Genomic DNA, 15,668 nt, shown 5'->3' on the forward strand with positions numbered 1-15,668 from the left:
AACAAGATTTGGCTCTTCGGCGATCAGAATCTTCTTTGATTTAATACGGCAATCTGTTTCGATTTCTTTGTCGAATATCTCACTATAAATCTACCTCCTTCCCTTCCTTATTTCCATACCTCACATCTTCTATTCTTTCTCCTTCAATTCATATCTTAAAGTATTCTTTAAAATGCTTCATCCCATTCTGATCCTTGATATACTCTTAATTTTCACATCTATCATTCTTCTTTTTCATTTACCACCAGAAGAATCTATTTACTTCTAATATACTCTTATGTTTATAGTGTTTCTAATTCTCCTGTATCTTTACGTTGCAATACGTATTGATATACATGGTTTGGGTGGTTGTTGGGTTTGATATCTTCCCTTATACTTCGATGTTCCTGCTTCTGTCTTCTATAATCATTGTCATCCACAGTTAATACTCTCTTCTATTTCTTCGATCTATACTCCAATTTCTATTGTGGGGATTTGTCCCTTCGTTTCTTCTTCCTGTCCTCGAGTCAAGCGAATAAGGGTCCGGAATTCGTAGGTATGAAATTTTGGAATAATCATAGCTAATGCTATTAGAGAGAAATGGTAATGACACGATTTTGATTTGTCAAATTACCATAATATCCTGGAAAAGATCGAACTATCAAGACGATATGTTCCTAATATGTTTGGGAATTTAATAGAATATAAGAGCCGTGTAACATGGCACATGATGACGGTACTGTGAATCATCACATTCCATTAGAAACTTAACATGACTTACTGTAATATAATGAAGTTGATCAAGTTTCATTATATTATACTAATTCATGCATCAGTTCCCACCACTGCTTCGGAACATTCCTATTTTAAACTCGAAGGTTTTAGAACTTAGAAACTAACACAGTTTCTTTTATGTTGTAGCGCAGATGTTACGGAGAGATAAATGATCCCAGATAAGAATAGTTGTGAAAATATCTCCAGAAATTTGGAGAATATGTATAACGGAAGATATGAAGATATCTTATAATATCTAAGATAAGATGATGATGATAAATATCATCTGGAAAGGTTTAGAATAAGGAGTAGGGTTCTTACTAACGGTTTCAGCAGGCACTGAATCGTTTGGATTCTTTAAAAGAAGATTCCATTCTTTGTGATTTATTCACAACCTCTTTCATACTTTGCTCAATCCATTTTCCTTCTCTTTTTATGAGCTTTACCAACTCACTGTACTTTATTGTCACACTTTTGACTATTAAAGTCGTTTACAGTTTTTGCTACTTCGTCAATATTTCAAGAATTATCTGTAGTTCAAGATGTTTTTCAGAACTTCACATTTGGAGTATGAAATTCTTAGGGTTAGACGTTGTAGGTATAACTGGAGAAGTTCTACGAGATTTTAGGAATACTGATTGCCGATTTCGCCAAAGGAATGACGATCTGCTGGTACATCTGCTGATGATGTCGTGGAATATAAAGGTTTTCCGGTAACGACGGCGAAAGGATATCGTATATATATCAAGATTATAATAAGGCTAGTCTTTCTGAGAAGTCGAAGTGGAGCTGTAACAAAATTGGTTACTTTGAAAAGGATTTGTAAAGTTGTTTTTGCCAATGAATGATAGGGAATTCGACGCGGACGCGTTTTAACTATAACTTCGGTTTCGAAAGTTTTTCAGGTGCATAACTGTATGCATGAATCTTTCTTCCATAGACGAGGTGTGGATGGTTCAACTTCTCGATCGAGGTGTTTTCAAGAATCATGGAAGATTTGAACGCGAATTGTAATTGTCGAGATACAGGTGAGGTTTAGGATAAAATCAAGTGGCAAACTTGAAGAATTATTTAGTTTCATATATTATAATCAACATTTTAATTCATTTTAATTGTCCAAAGTTAGCAGTTCAATAGTCCAATGATTCGTATACAGTTATATATATAATATTCAAATTAATACGTATCGTGACCCGTGTACCGGTCTCAGTATTGATCACAACTCAAACCATATATTTATTTTGGAATCCACCTCAACCCTGTATAGCCAACTATAGAGTGTCTATGGTCGTTCCGAAATATATATATAGATGGGTCGATATGATAAGTCGAAACCTTGCATACGTGTCCCGTTATTTATAGTGCGTAAAAGTAAATAACAGAAATTAAATGACGATAAATAAAATTGCGAGAATGTAAATTGCGATAAATTAAATGTTAATCAGTTAGCTGGGAGCAGTTAGCCAGAACAGTTAGCGTGTAATCCTAACCAAATTTCAATTAGTTAATTCGTCTGTTTCTAACACTTTTTATTTTGTCCAATGTTTTCTTCGTTATGCCACTTGTTGGATTCTGATAGATCAAAATCCAAATATGAAATGAAAATGGTTACTCTGTAGTGAACGGATACGTATATCGATAGTTGTAAGTAGGATAGTAAATGATCGTTGAATCAGATTCGAAGAATGTACAGTGTAACTTATTAATGTGAATTCTAAATATTCCTCGGGTACTACCCACTCGTTAAAATATTTTCATCATTAACAGTTTGTACAAAAGAATTTTTAATTTCAATCTTTATAAAAATATACTTGCATATATATTTTCATTGAATGTAATCATGGGTTTAATGAGTCAATAAGATATTAAATTCATTTGATTTATCGTTAATACTGGATTACATGATCTCTAAAACATTAGAGATTTCATAATCACCATGTCAAACGAAGATATATGAGGTAGAACGTTACATAAATCGAAGGTAATCGATGTAAAATGATATATAGAACGAGGATTATACTTGAAGTACAGATGATGATTTTGAGGCGTGTGATGTTGATATTCGAAATACAGATCGTGATGTTGAGATTTACGACGTGATTGTGGTTGGGTGTTGAGAGTATTGTCGGCGTTGATGATGATGATACAGATTATACTGCCGGTGCTGCTGCTGATGTTTGTAATCTTCGCACCGTGTTCTCCAAAGCCGTCACACGAGCGCGAAGTTCGTTGATTTCTGCTAGTACACCAGGATGATTGGTGGTTGGGGTGAGCGAATGAACAAGATCCGAAATATGGGATAGGATATAATCGTGACGAGATACTCCAGAAATGAGAGAGAAAATGGTTTCTCGAACAGGTTCGCCGGTAAGTGCTTCAGGTTCGTCGTCAATAGAGCAATTCGGTGGGTGAAAGGGATCACCTTCTTCTTGTCTCCAATAATTTAGTACACTGCGAACCCATCCCTAATTCATCCAGAATAGATGATGGGATATTGGTTGATCCATTCCAGTGACGCTGCCTTCGGAGCCCGAATGAAAATCCATATCAGCGTAGCTGTCGGAGTCGGAGGAATTTGAACTGGACACGGAGTTCATCTTGTATAGTCGGGGAATGAATTTTTGGTTTGGGATAAATTATAGGAGTTGGGTTTGATATTCTTCAATACATAAATTACATATGTATTTATAATACTCAAAATCCCGTGATTTGCGGAAAATCTTTGAAATTCGTCAGGCAATGTCTACAGCAACAGATACGCTAGGATACGAAGTTTGTCTATACACTATCGATGCACTGAATGCAGTAAGACGTGTCTAGACTTAAGAATACTAAGCAGGCAATTCCTAAGGATGATAAGCAGATGGTTTCCGACTAAATATGATAAGCAAAACGTTTTACATATAGACACGGTCAAAGTCCAGACTCATTAATGTATTCTAACAACTACTAGTCAGACACACTAATGCAAGACCTGGTTCACTAAGACCAACGCTCTGATACCAACTGAAACGTCCGCGACTAATCCTCCCGGACGGAATCTTCAACAGTTGGTCCCATCGCGATGGTCGACTCCAAGTAATGTCCTTAACATGAGCAAATGCACAGCGGAAGACTTAATTTGTACCTGAGAATAACATGCTTTAAAATGTCAACATAAAGTTGGTGAGATATATAGGTTTGATGCTAGTAGCGTAATAACTATGGACCACAAGATTTCATATGTAAACATTTTAATAAAAATATTCTAAGTGGTTGAGCACTTGGTAACCATACTTAACATTTAATCACGTCGCATATTCCCTTTATTATGAAATCTTACTACTGTACCAAGTGTAGTCACGAAACGAAGTACTGTGCAACCGTTGAATACTGGTCGTCCAGTCCGGTTGGGGTTGTCAGGCCCGATAGATCTATCAACAGGATTCGCGTTTACAATACCGCTGTAAATATTAGTTACCAAGCTACAGGGAAGTATGCCAGTGGTACAACTCAACGTAGAATATATTTTTCAGTGACTTGTGTCCATATCGTAAAACATAAAATACATGTATTCTCATCCCGAAATATTTAGAGTTTAAAAGGGGACTATATACTCACCATACTGTATTTTGTAGTAAAAATACATATAACATCATTGAACAGGTGTAGGGTTGGCCTTGGATTCACGAACCTATATCATTTGTATATTTATTAAAATATATACTTTTAATCGAACGAATTTATATATTATTGGTGCTATACTTGCTATTTAAATGGTTTATGCTTTTCAATTAACAACTAATAACAATATAGTTAGATTATATGTGTTAGATATAGTTTTGTGTAATTAACATTTATTTGGTTAAAATAATACCATTTAAATAATCAAAAGTTGTAATATATTTATTATAATAATAATAATAATACTCCTTTTTAAATGATGATAATAATAGTAAGTAGAAAGTTATAATATCCTTATAATAATAATAATAATAATAATAATATTTACAATCGTAATAAACACTTTTTAATACCGATGATGATAATGATAATACCTAATATTGATAATAATGATAATAATGTTTATGGTTCCATTAAGGATATTAATAATAATAATACAATATTTGTTGTGATAAAAATAACAATTTTTATTTTAAAAAAAATTTTTACTAATAATAATATTAGTTATAAATAAGTTAATAATACTAATATTTATAAGGTGATACTAAAAATAATGATAACTTTTATTAATTTCTTGACAATAAACCTAATAATAATAATAATAATAATAATAATAATAATAATAATAATAATAATAATAATAATAATAACATATAATAGAAAGCTTTATACCCTTTTTAAAAACTGCTGTAAAAAGATTAGCTCCATACCGGGTTCGAACCCATGACCCCTCGCTACTCTAACACCCTCACAAACCATTAAGCTGCTGCTGATCTTTCTGATTTAATACTATCCTAAATTAATTATATACGGTTTCCATTATTCATCATCTTCATCGTAGGTTCCCTCGACCAGAGATCTTATCCCCATTAATCCGCCAGTTAAACCACTGGTGTAGAACGTGTAAATGAAACATAACCTACTTATTGGGATAGTTACTGAATTAACAGAGAACGAACAATCGTAAAAAAAAATAATAAACGACGAACACCTTATTGAACTAAATTTTAACTTTCGAATTCTAGGGCATTTTAGATCATACTTTCAACATAACAAAGGTTCTAAATCCTCGTTAAAACTTTTCTGGACTCTTAATTGTAACAGAAACATTAACATCAATTCCAATTTCGTGATGAACACCACAATTGACTTTTTAATAATAAAATTTTGGCCTCGAAATTCAACCTTAATTTGAGAAATTGGATTCTGAAATTAAACAAGAAGTTCATTTAGATTAAACCTAGTAACTCTGCATTCGAAAATTTTGGATATTGATTCTGTTATGGAGTTTTCGATTTGAATATTTGGAACAGAGGTACTCGTGTAAAAAAAAATAATAATAATCCCTTCTAATTCAATCACAGCACACAATAGATATATATTGCTGATTAAAGTGTCGATTTTGGAGTCTAGTATCACGGGCAAAACAGTTTTGACAAAAACAGATACCAAATTGACTCTTGATGTATTTTACGGGTTTCTTTTTGTTTATAAAACATAAATACAAATAATTTATATATACATTAAATATGATATTATATTAAAAATATTTTTAGATTAAATTACTTAGTTTTTAATCAATGGATTTCATAAATTTTATAATTAATGTAAATATGTAATATTTATAATAATATTAGTAATAGTAATACTTATAATAATACTAATGATAATATTTATTAATAATATTACACTTAATAATAATATTAATAATGATAATAAATGACAATAATAATAATCATAATTGTAATTTTATAATTAATAAATGGTAACTGATACTTTTATTAAGAATAAAAAAAAATAATAAAAAAAATGTTATATTAAATTACATGTATCAATTTCTATATCCATATATCATATATAATAATTTTAACAATACCTGATATTACAGCAAATATTAGTACATAATGATAATAACATGATAATTATATTGTAACTTGTAATTAAATTCAATATTCCAATATTACCTATTATAAATTATGTATCATTTGATAATTATATCATTATAGAATAACATATAATTTTATACTTCTTATATATGATTTCATTTTTAGATTACACATAATTAATTTATTTCATATTTAATTATATTCTATAATTTCAAATTATTATATATATATATATATATATATATATATATATATATATATATATATATATATATATATATATATATATATATATATATATACACTTATTTATTTACAAATCGATCGTTCGTGAATCGTCAGGCTTGGTCAAAGGGTAATTGATTATCCAAATATAGATTTCAAACTTTCTAGACTCAACATTAGGGTTTTTGCTTATCGTGTCGGAAACATATAGAGTTGAAGGTTTAAATTTGGTCGGAAATTTCCGGGTCGTTACAGTCCACCACCAAGGGGTTTTAAAAAAAAGAGTTATTTTTTAAAACTAGTTAAAATACCATGCATTTTATTAAGTTACTTGCATATTTTATAAAACCATTTATAAAATATAACACAATGTAATTATTTAAATCTATAAATAATTAAATATAAATTATCCAAATAATTTATCTCAAGTGATAATATTTTAGAAAACCCATTTTCTAAAATCCAAGTGTCGCGTATTTATTTAACGATTCAATCGTCAAGATTAAATACAGTTAAAGTGCGGTAAGCTTGTTATTAGGTATGACCCGACTTGGATCATAACAGGTTAGCCACGTTAATTTAATATGTCTCTCGGGCATACGAAATACCTTCACAACAACCCGAAATCCCAGAACGGAAATGGGAAAACATTACCATGGATTTCATCACTAAATTGCCAAGGACTGCAAGTGGTTTTGATACTATTTGGGTAATAGTTGATCGTCTCACCAAATCAGCACACTTCCTGCCAATAAGAGAAGATGACAAGATGGAGAAGTTAGCACGACTGTATTTGAAGGAAGTCGTCTCCAGACATGGAATACCAATCTCTATTATCTCTGATAGGGATGGCAGATTTATTTCAAGATTCTGGCAGACATTACAGCAAGCATTAGGAACTCGTCTAGACATGAGTACTGCCTATCATCCACAAACTGATGGGCAGAGCGAAAGGACGATACAAACGCTTGAAGACATGCTACGAGCATGTGTTATTGATTTCGGAAACAGTTGGGATCGACATCTACCGTTAGCAGAATTTTCCTACAACAACAGCTACCATTCAAGCATTGAGATGGCGCCGTTTGAAGCACTTTATGGTAGAAAGTGCAGGTCTCCAATTTGTTGGAATGAAGTGGGGGATAGACAGATTACGGGTCCGGAGATTATACAAGAAACTACTGAGAAGATCATCCAAATTCAACAACGGTTGAAAACCGCCCAAAGTCGACAAAAGAGCTACGCTGACATTAAAAGAAAAGATATAGAATTTGAAATTGGAGAGATGGTCATGCTTAAAGTTTCACCTTGGAAAGGCGTTGTTCGATTTGGTAAACGAGGGAAATTAAATCCAAGGTATATTGGACCATTCAATATTATTGATCGTGTCGGACCAGTAGCTTACCGACTTGAGTTACCTCAACAACTCGCGGCTGTACATAACACTTTCCACGTCTCGAATTTGAAGAAATGTTTTGCTAAAGAAGATCTCACTATTCCGTTAGATGAAATCCAAATCAATGAAAAACTTCAATTCATCGAAGAACCCGTCGAAATAATGGATCGTGAGGTTAAAAGACTTAAGCAAAACAAGATACCAATTGTTAAGGTTCGATGGAATGCTCGTAGAGGACCCGAGTTCACCTGGGAGCATGAAGATCAGATGAAGAAGAAATACCCGCATCTATTTCCAGAAGATTCGTCAACACCTTCAACAGCTTAAAATTTCGGGACGAAATTTATTTAACGGGTAGGTACTGTAGTGACCCGAACTTTTCCATATTTATATATATTAATTGAGATTGATATTTATATGATTAAATGTTTCCAACATGTTAAGCAATCAAACTTGTTAAGACTTGATTAATTGGAATATGTTTCATATAGACAATTGACCACCCAAGATGACCGGTGATTCACGAACGTTAAAACTTGTAAAAACTATATGATGACATATATATGGATATATATATATAGGTAACATGATACTATGATAAGTAAACATATCATTAAGTATATTAACAATGAACTACATATGTAAAAACAAGACTACTAACTTAATGATTTTTAAACGAGACATATATGTAACGATTATCGTTGTAAAGACATTTAATGTATATATATCATATTAAGAGATATTCATACATGATAATATCATGGTAATATAATAATTTAAAATCTCATTTGATATTATAAACATTGGGTTAACAACATTTAACAAGATCGTTAACCTAAAGGTTTCAAAACAACACTTACATGTAACGACTAACGATGACTTAACGACTCAGTTAAAATGTATATACATGTAGTGTTTTAATATGTATTTATACAATTTTTAAAGACTTAAATACACTTATCAAAATACTTCTACTTAACAAAAATGCTTACAATTACATCCTCGTTCAGTTTCATCAACAATTCTACCCGTATGCACCCGTATTCGTACTCGTACAATACACAGCTTTTAGATGTATGTACTATTGGTATATACACTCCAATGATCAGCTCTTAGCAGCCCATGTGAGTCACCTAACACATGTGGGAACCATTATTTGGCAACTAGCATGAAATATCTCATAAAATTACAAAAATATGAGTAATCATTCATGACTTATTTACATGAAAACAAAATTACATATCCTTTATATCTAATCCATACACCAACGACCAAAAACACCTACAAACACTTTCATTCTTCAATTTTCTTCATCTAATTGATCTCTCTCAAGTTCTATCTTCAAGTTCTAAGTGTTCTTCATAAATTCCAAAAGTTCTAGTTTCATAAAATCAAGAATACTTTCAAGTTTGCTAGCTCACTTCCAATCTTGTAAGGTGATCATCCAACCTCAAGAAATCTTTGTTTCTTACAGTAGGTTATCATTCTAATACAAGGTAATAATCATATTCAAACTTTGGTTCAATTTCTATAACTATAACAATCTTATTTCAAGTGATGATCTTACTTGAACTTGTTTTCGTGTCATGATTCTGCTTCAAGAACTTCGAGCCATCCAAGGATCCGTTGAAGCTAGATCCATTTTTCTCTTTTCCAGTAGGTTTATCCAAGGAACTTAAGGTAGTAATGATGTTCATAACATCATTCAATTCATACATATAAAGCTATCTTATTCGAAGGTTTAAACTTGTAATCACTAGAACATAGTTTAGTTAATTCTAAACTTGTTCGCAAACAAAAGTTAATCCTTCTAACTTGACTTTTAAAATCAACTAAACACATGTTCTATATCTATATGATATGCTAACTTAATGATTTAAAACCTGGAAACACGAAAAACACCGTAAAACCGGATTTACGCCGTCGTAGTAACACCGCGGGCTGTTTTGGGTTAGTTAATTAAAAACTATGATAAACTTTGATTTAAAAGTTGTTATTCTGAGAAAATTATTTTTATTATGAACATGAAACTATATCCAAAAATATTGGTTAAACTCAAAGTGGAAGTATGTTTTCTAAAATGGTCATCTAGACGTCGTTCTTTCGACTGAAATGACTACCTTTACAAAAATGACTTGTAACTTATTTTTCCGACTATAAACCTATACTTTTTCTGTTTATATTCATAAAATAGAGTTCAATATGAAACCATAGCAATTTGATTCACTCAAAACGGATTTAAAATGAAGAAGTTATGGGTAAAACAAGATTGGATAATTTTTCTCATTTTAGCTACGTGAAAATTGGTAACAAATCTATTCCAACCATAACTTAATCAACTTGTATTATATATTATGTAATCTTGAGATACCATAGACACGTATACAATGTTTCGACCTATCATTTCGACACATCTATATATATTTCGAAACAACCATAGACACTCTATATGTGAATGTTGGAGTTAGCTATACAGGGTTGAGGTTTATTCCAAAATATATATAGTTTGAGTTGTGATCAATACTGAGATACGTATACACTGGGTCGTGGATTGATTCAAGATAATATTTATCGATTTATTTATGTACATCTAACTGTGGACAACTAGTTGTAGGTTACTAACGAGGACAGCTGACTTAATAAACTTAAAACATCAAAATATATTAAAAGTGTTGTAAATATATTTTGAACATACTTTGATATATATGTATATATTGTTATAGGTTCGTGAATCAACCAGTGGCCAAGTCTTACTTCCCGACGAAGTAAAAATCTGTGAAAGTGAGTTATAGTCCCACTTTTAAAATCTAATATTTTTGGGATGAGAATACATGCAGGTTTTTTAAATGATTTACAAAATAGACACAAGTACGTGAAACTACATTCTATGGTTGAATTATCGAAATCGAATATGCCCCTTTTTATTAAGTCTGGTAATCTAAGAATTAGGGAACAGACACCCTAATTGACGCGAATCCTAAAGATAGATCTATTGGGCCTAACAAACCCCATCCAAAGTACCGGATGCTTTAGTACTTCGAAATTTATATCATATCCGAAGGGTGTCCCGGAATGATGGGGATATTCTTATATATGCATCTTGTTAATGTCGGTTACCAGGTGTTCACCATATGAATGATTTTTATCTCTATGTATGGGATGTGTATTGAAATATGAAATCTTGTGGTCTATTATTATGATTTGATATATATAGGTTAAACCTATAACTCACCAACATTTTTGTTGACGTTTTAAGCATGTTTATTCTCAGGTGATTATTAAGAGCTTCCGTTGTCGCATACTTAAATAAGGACGAGATTTGGAGTCCATGCTTGTATGATATTGTGTAAAAACTGCATTCAAGAAACTTATTTTGTTGTAACATATTTGTATTGTAAACCATTATGTAATGGTCGTGTGTAAACAGGATATTTTAGATTATCATTATTTGATAATCTACGTAAAGCTTTTTAAACCTTTATTGATGAAATAAAGGTTATGGTTTGTTTTAAAAATGAATGCAGTCTTTGAAAAACGTCTCATATAGAGGTCAAAACCTCGCAACGAAATCAATTAATATGGAACGTTTTTAATCAATAAGAACGGGACATTTCACCATAAACCCTAACCGATCATTTACTTTTACAACTTCCTTCTACAGTATTCATCTTCTTCCATCAATACCTTCTTTACTTCCTATTTCATTAGAACATTAATGGCAGCCATAAAGGATGTTTCAGCTATTCCTAGCAGAGTAAATGAGAAATATTTAAGCGAGCTACTGTAACATTTTCCAAGATTACCTGGTGTTGAACCAGTGATTCCTACAATTAATGCCAGAGCCTGCTCACTGCCCCCTGGCAAGGTTGCTATTTATGGCCATTCAATCTTCAATTTTTGCTTACGTCTGCCATTTACACCATTCTTCTTAGAAGTTTGCAAGTTTTACGGTGTTGCTGTTGGTCAATTTGAACCAGCATCAATTCGAAAGATCTTGATTTTTGAAATGTATTGTCACGCAAGGAATATTGAGCCATCAATTCGGATATTTTTCCATTTGGTACGTATAGCACGCCATGAAAATGGTTGGTTCACATTCAATAAAGTTCATGGATTTCTGAAACCTGCACTTGATCATCCTGGCGATAACTGGTATGCTTCATTTATCTTTATTAATGAAGATGCAATTGATAAACAATACTCAGCCACTCGAGTATGGCGCAAATACTAGCATACCGTATCTGTTACCTTTCCAAAACTCGTCACCAAGGAAAACCTTTTGTTTAAGAGGATTAAAGCTGAACAAATCAATGTCATTAAATATGGGGAACACATGCTTTCGCTGACATCCGTAAGTCAAGATTGGGATATCACACAAGGTTATGCCTGTATTCTTGCTGGGAGGAAGAGTAAGCATTTACTTTTGTTACATATGCTTAATAAGATGCCCTCCTTTATCTATCCAATTAACCACTGTGACTTTTAAACTTTTGCAGAAATTACACCGCTTACCGCCATGCGGTCATCGGTTTACTCGCAGCTTACCTTTACTACTCAGAAAATTATTGATGATACCCCCAAGATAGATGAAGTGAGGGAGGAGGATGAACAAGAAGAAGAAGACATAGGTATGAATCGAGTTGCCTCTAGAGAACGTCGTGCCTCGGGTAATGATAACACTGAATAATGTAAAATACCATACCAAAACCTGTACTTGTTTTCTTGTATGCCCAGTACTGGTGGATTTTATAATCCAAACCCTTCCTTATATTTTATGCCACCCTTGAAATGTTGTGAAGCATATTGGAACTCTTTTATAAGTAACAATTTCCCTTTATCTCCAACAGCTAGTGGATCACATCAAGACACTACATTAACAACTCTTTCGCCTTCCGCCAAGAGGAGAAGAACTGGTCAAATTCCTCCGTCATCCTCTCAACAAGGAGCTGGCCCTAGTTCTTCTCAACAACAAATTACACTTCCCAATCTTGACACAAACATGCTTTCCTCTCTTTTAAAAGGACCACCACACTCGTACGAAGATTTCATGACTTTTTTGAATGCCATGGTGTGTCCTTCACTAGCCCAATTCTTTAGCAATTTATCTGATGCAGATGTCAAGAAGGTTAAGGCACAAAGTACCATTCTGAACATTGCTTCTGGTTTAAATGACCTTCAATGCCTATCTGATTTGCAAAACAGTGAAGTCACTACAAATAAGGAGCTATCTGCTGAAAAGGAGAAAGTAGCCAGGACTGAACGAATAGCCACAGAAATAAAGAGGGAATACGAGACAATGAAGAGGCATTATGAAAATTGCAACAATCAGAGGGTGGAGTATAAGGAGCAAGTCAAAGAACTATCTTTCAGAGAAAAGCGGCATCTAAGCAAAATTGATGAACTAGTAAAGGAGAACGAAAAAATGCTTGAGCAAAATAACATATTGAAAGAACAGCTTAAAGCCAAAGAAGAGAACGAAAGACGAATGATAACTGGCATCCCTGCGCTTGTTGAGCGTATCTTTAAATGCCAAGCTTTATCTCACAGGATTCGTGAGTTTGTCCGTCTTGCGAAGTCTGCTGAACGACTAAATTTTTTCAACTTTATGAAAAGAAAACTGCCAGAATTGCCAAGTCCGATGCCTGTTGTTATTACATCGAAGATTAATGAAAAAACCATAAAAGAAACTGATGCAGCCGGTACACTAATTGAAAATATGAAGTTTTCTGATCTTGAAAATCTTTGTAGAAGGCCGGATGTAACAATAGATGATGTATTGAATTATACTCCGCAGGATGAATGAAATACTATGTTTTTATACATCTGCTTTTACATAACGTTTAATATTGCACTTGGTTATGTATATTAGAAATATATGCTGTAACGTAGTAAGATTGTTGTAGTGAACAATGCACAAGATATTGAGATTGTACTTTGCAATCATTATAGTTGTAAACATTAAAATCATATTCTCCGTCATACGCCTTCCGTCATGAAACTCCTGAGGAAAAGTTACGAATTACTTTCGCCTTTAAATATTTTGCTGGACACTATGATCCGTTTTCCGTTTTGCTCTGCATTTTGTGTATATAAGTTGTGTCATGACATTTTTTGTAGATTCGTTTCATCGCTTCGATGCTTTAGTGAGTTCTACATGTCTCACTATCGATACAACCATTTTGAGTACGATTGTACTTCTACCACCGAAAGGCTTTCTTTCTTTCTACGGGTAGGGATGACACACAGCTATGTGACACCTGGGCTAAAAAATCCATGGCCGAATAAAATTTGGGAAAAATATTGCCATAAGAATAATTGCTATTATTTATATTCTTAAAGAAATTTTTACATTTATGACTATATCTCACGCATTTGACAGTTGATCAAGCTGTCCATGCATATAGTGCTACGCATAAAATTTCTTTAAATTCATTGCATTCCAAGCTCTTTCATATTGCTCGCCGGAAGGAGCATCAAGCATGTATGATCCATTCTGATTTACTTTCGTGACCTTATAAGGTCCTTCCCATTTTGGGGCTAGCTTTCTAAATTTGATTTGCCTGCTTGCTTCATTATGACGTAGTACTAAATCACCTACTTCAAACTGCACATGCTGCACTTTCTTGTTATAATATTTTGCCATTTTATGCTTGTGATCTGCTTGCCGGATGGCGGCCATCAACCTTCTTTCCTCCAACAAGTTGAGATTCTCCCTTAACGCCTCAGAATTAGCCTCAACATCAAATGCCATAATGCGTTGCGTTGGCACACATATTTTAGCCGGTATCACTGCCTCTGTTCCATACACTAGACTAAAAGGTGTTTCCCCCGTGCTCCGCTTTGGCGTCGTCCGGTGTGCCCACAATACATTTGGCAGCTCATCCACCCATCCAGTTTGACTCAAACCCAACCGTGCTTTAATGCCAGCAACGATTTCCTTGTTGGTAACCTCCACTTGACTATTCACTTAAGGATGAGCAACAGATGTAAAATTTTGTTTTATACCCAGCTCTTCACGCCAACTCCGAAATGGATTTTCTGCAAATTGCTTGCCATTATCACTGACTATTTCATTTGGCACCCCATAACGGCATACAATATCATGCCAAACAAACTTCTTGACATTTTCTCCTGTGATTTTTGCTAAACCCTTTTCTTCAACCCATTTCGTGAAAAAATCGATCGCTACCACCAAGAACTTAGCATTACCAGTGCTCCTATTGAATGGCCTTACAATATCAATAGCCCATTTACAGAACGGCCAAGCGGATGATACCGGTATCAAGTCATACTTTGGAAGACACTGAATTGTACCATGCCTCTGACAATTCTCACATGTTTTTATGATTTCTGCGACATCCCGATAAAGGGAAGGCCAAAAATACCCTTGTCGCATGATCCGTGATGCCACAGTACAGAAACCGGAGTGTTGAGACCAAACTCCTTCATGCATTTCTTTGACCACTTTTAATGCTTCATCATCGGTTAAACACCTTAACAACGGACCATTGTATGATTTTCGATAAAGGACACCACTAACAATTCAATACATTGGTGTGGTCACTCTTATTCTTCTTGCTTCCGCCTTATCAACAGGTAACCATCCGTCATGCAAATATCTCAAATACGAAGTCATCCAAGTTTCTTTAGCTCCTTCAACTATTCCAATTATTGGTTTTCCATGTATTGATTTCTCCTTAAGTTCTTCAACCAACACTCGTTTGTGCAAATGATCAAAGGTTAAA

Source organism: Rutidosis leptorrhynchoides, chromosome 1 (assembly GCF_046630445.1).
Source record: "Rutidosis leptorrhynchoides isolate AG116_Rl617_1_P2 chromosome 1, CSIRO_AGI_Rlap_v1, whole genome shotgun sequence".
Lineage (NCBI taxonomy): Eukaryota > Viridiplantae > Streptophyta > Magnoliopsida > Asterales > Asteraceae > Rutidosis > Rutidosis leptorrhynchoides.